Raw genomic sequence first — 4,031 nt, forward strand, 5'->3', positions numbered from 1 at the left:
CAGGAAGCAGTAGCCACACTATCCACAACCTGCTGTCCACTTCTCTCTGCCAAACAACTCACTCGCTAGCTGCAATCTGCCACGCTAACTGCAATCCGCTCTTGCCAGCTCAGCCACCATCTTCTTGCTAGCCTCCATTTTCTGCTAGTGTAGCCATGGCAGTTATATTAGTGGCCAATGGCTCACTGGTTACAATTGACGGCCAACTAGCTATAGTTGATGGCCATCCAATCACAGTTGATGGCCATTTACTACCTGAGCCAGTACCTTTCCACGTGAGGCTGAGAGCCTGGAAACTGCACTCCTGGCTCTGTCCCCACAGCTAGAATGCATTCTCAGTTAACCCTCACAACAAGCCTGTGAGTTAGTTTTTATTATAGTTAAATTTTATTATTTTAATTTATTTAAATTTATTTTTAGTATATTTCATTTTTATACTTATAATTATTACTGTACAAAAGAAAATATTGAGGTGCAGGAGATTTTGTAAAGTGCTTAAGGTCACACAGCTAGTCAATTTTAAAACCAGGGTTTTAATCCAGGCCATCTGACTCTAAAGCCTGTGCTTATAACTGCTTTTTTTGTGCTGCAAACGTTAAGGGTTATTCTAGCTCTAAAATAAGATTCTATGCCACTAACTCATTTAAATGTCATTCTTTATTTTGGTTTTAAAATGTTTAGTGGAAAAAAAATGTTATAATTTGAGGGGAACACCTGTAAACTTCATTTCTCTTTAGTAGCATGGATAACAGAGCACTCTTTATAAATAAAATCATGCTCTTTATTCTTCACTTGGAAGAAGTGAATAAGATAAGTGGCTCTTTGCAAAGCAACAAAGTAAGAAATGTATTATTCCCCAACTGGGTGAAATACATGCCATTAGAAGGAATAAGGTCCATAATTTAAGTCATTCTCTCTCTATGATAAAAAGTTCTTATGCTTTAATTAAGGAAGAGAGAACATGAGAGTTCAGTGAGAGTTAAAATCTGCCCTATTGTGAGGCACCTTAATGGATTCTCACACCTGATTTCCATCTGCAAATGTAATCAGCAAGAATGGAAGAGGTCTAAGAAGAGCGAGCTCTTAGGGAGTTCAAGAAAGCAACACTCCAGATATTTTAGTTCTAGCTGAGGTTTTCATCAGCAAATCAATATTTTTTCATCATCTTTACCAGGACTATTAATCAATATGATCAATATGACTACTTAAGCAACAATGTTTAGACACAAACATTGAAAAGAGAAAAGGTAGCGAATATTCTATTATATATATAGTAGCTTTAGGGCTTAGAAGAAGCAATGTCACAGTCAATGTTGAAGGAGGAATATTTCTTTGAGAGTCCCCAAATGATGTAGGGGACTTTTGAGTGAGTGAGTGAGTGCTAGGGTCCTGTCTGGTGAGACCGAAGAATGGAAACACAGACCAAGGAGAGGCAAAGAGATTTAAAAAGACGCTAGTTTATTGAAAGCAAAGGGTCAGAACTCCTGAACAGGAGGGGGTCCCGAATGGGGGTGCCCAGTGATTGAGGCAAAAGCTGTTATTTTTATACCTTCCCTTGAGTGTTTGGGGAAGGAGAGTGCCAGTCTTTTAATGAAATTCATCTACCAGGTTTGTTCTATTTGCCCATCCTGAAGGAATTAGCAAAATAACCCACTCTTATCTAGCAGATCTGTTCCGTTTGTCAGGCCAAAAGGAATTTTATGATTAAACTCAAGGTGTTGTTATATTTTGTCTGGAGCAAAGGAGTGATTTCAGAACCTGGAGTTTTAGGATATGGCTGTCTTTGTTTATTCCACCAGGGACCTCCCTGTCTACTTAGCGACATGCTAGCTAACCTGTCTCAGTAATATAGCCACAATAATCATTATATAATGTTTGAGGCCAATTTGTGCATGAGTGGCATTCAAAAATGATATAAACTTGGTTTTCTAAAACAACCCTTCTATACATGATACATTTAAACATAGATTGTTGGAAACCCATATTGTCAATGCATTTGTTTTCCCAATTACTAAGTAGTCACTTGTACATTCTATTTAATCCAAATAAATAGAATCAATTTTTGCTGCTTCCAGCTGAAAGAATTAATTCAACAAATATTTATTGCTAAGTTCTGTGTCAAGGCAGGGGCTATAATTGACACAAATGCAAATAAGACAACACTCAGAAATTTACAACATAGTGAGGTGATAAGGCAACTGGTGAAGCCAGGATGCATACCAACTGTGTGGGCTGTCAAAGCTCCCTCTTCTTAAACGCCATCTAAAAGTACTTTGTATATCAATTAAAAACATTATTATCGGCACTGAGCCAAGGCCCCATGGGGAGTTACAGTACCTGGGACACATCAAGCACATCCTCCGTTGCAGTTTCTGAAGGATGACTGCACCAGCACCCTTTTGGTGTTCAGCATGCAGGCGTACCACAACCTGAGAGATGAATTTCCTCTGCTGATAACCCAACGTGAATTCTGGAAAGGTGTTTTGGAGGCGTTGTGATTTATCATGGGACACACAAATACTAAAGAACTGTGGTCCAAGGGAGTGAGAATCTGGCATGCCAACAGGTCCTGGGACTTCTGTACAGCCTGGGATTCTCCTGCAGAGAAGAAGGGGATTTAGGCCCAGTTTATGGCTTTCAGTTAAGGGTGGAAAAGGGGCCACAGTTTAAACCTGACAAACTCAGGAGACTAAAAATAACCACATAAGATGACATGAACATAAAAAAATTCATAACTAAGTGGGCCATGGCAGGAAGTCACAACTTTATCTTCCTTTATAAAGTTAATCTGTTCCTTTAAGTGGGCCTGTCTATTGTCTTTTTGCACCGAAGATGGAAGATGACATCCTTGGAACGTCAGTAATCCCTTTTTCTGGACCAGAGCAGGAAAGTACAGAATCCCTCATTATTATTTTTGTCCCTTGATGAATATCTCTATGTGAACTATTAACTTCCCTGTACCCACCTATGTGAGAGAAGTACCTGTCTCTCCAATTTACTTTTATCCAATTCCAGAGATTTCTCTGCTTAGCTTCCTCCCATGCCCTTAATCTATCACCAATGGATTTCATGTAACCCTCCTCTTTTGATTCTATGTATAAAATAAGCTGCAAACCGCCATTTAGCAGAGCATTTTCTCAATCTTTTGAGATTTTTCTTCCTGGCAATTGTCATCAGTTTGGCTCAGATAAACTCTTACATGTTTTCTCCTAGGCTGGATGTTTTTGTTGACATAGTGGAGTCTTTTGGGACAGAATACAAAGACATGGAAGGAGTAGACCAACTACAAAAGGTGACTGACATTATCAAGAACAACCCTGACGATAGAGGAATCATCCTTTGCACTTGGAATCCAAACGATCTTCCTTTCACAGACCTTCCTCCATGCCATGCCCTTTGCCAGCTCTATGTTGAGAACAGTGAGCTGTTGTAAAACAACCCTTCTAGAGGTCAGCAGACATAGGCCTATGTGTGCCATTCAACATTGCCAGCTACGCCCTGCTCACCTACATGATTGCACTCATCAAGGACCCGAAGCCAGGTAACTTTATACACACTTTGAGAGATGCACACATTTACCGGAATTGCACTGAGCCACGGAAAATTCAGCTTCATCGAGAACCAACGTCGTTCCAGAAGCTCAAAATCCCTCAAAAACTTGATACAATGGATGACTTCAAGGCTGAAGACTTTCAGATTGAAAGGTAGAGTCCTCACCTGACTATTAAAATGGAAATGGCTGTTTAAAGTGCTTTTAAAGGAGTTGTTTGAAAGATACTGTCAGTCTTTAAGGATTGGACTGGATGCTCAGGTTAAAGTTATTTTTGCTCTAAAGGAAGAAGGAACTAGTAGGTAAACATCTGTTGGTGACCTATCAACTATTCATTAACTCTTAAGGCTATTGCCATTGGCAGGTGTAACTGAGTTGGTTCTCTTAGTAATAAAAGGCCTTGAGTTTGGTTAATTCACTGAATATGTATGAAAATGCTGAGATTATGAATAAAGTCAGGTGAGTAAATATTTATATACTC

The 4,031-nt window shown here is 39.3% G+C and overlaps 1 pseudogene across 1 annotated transcript; it reads left to right on the top strand.

The window, feature by feature from the left end:
* The first annotated feature begins 741 nt into the window (after positions 1-741).
* On the top strand, positions 742-3,747 carry LOC308506549 (thymidylate synthase-like; annotated as a pseudogene). The gene is made up of 3 exons: positions 742-837; positions 2,311-2,647; positions 3,242-3,747. The product of its transcript is annotated as a thymidylate synthase-like (transcript).
* Positions 3,748-4,031: the final 284 nt, after the last annotated feature.

This window comes from Rhinolophus hipposideros, assembly GCF_964194185.1.
Source record: "Rhinolophus hipposideros genome assembly, chromosome: 13".
Classification (NCBI taxonomy): Eukaryota; Metazoa; Chordata; class Mammalia; order Chiroptera; family Rhinolophidae; genus Rhinolophus; species Rhinolophus hipposideros.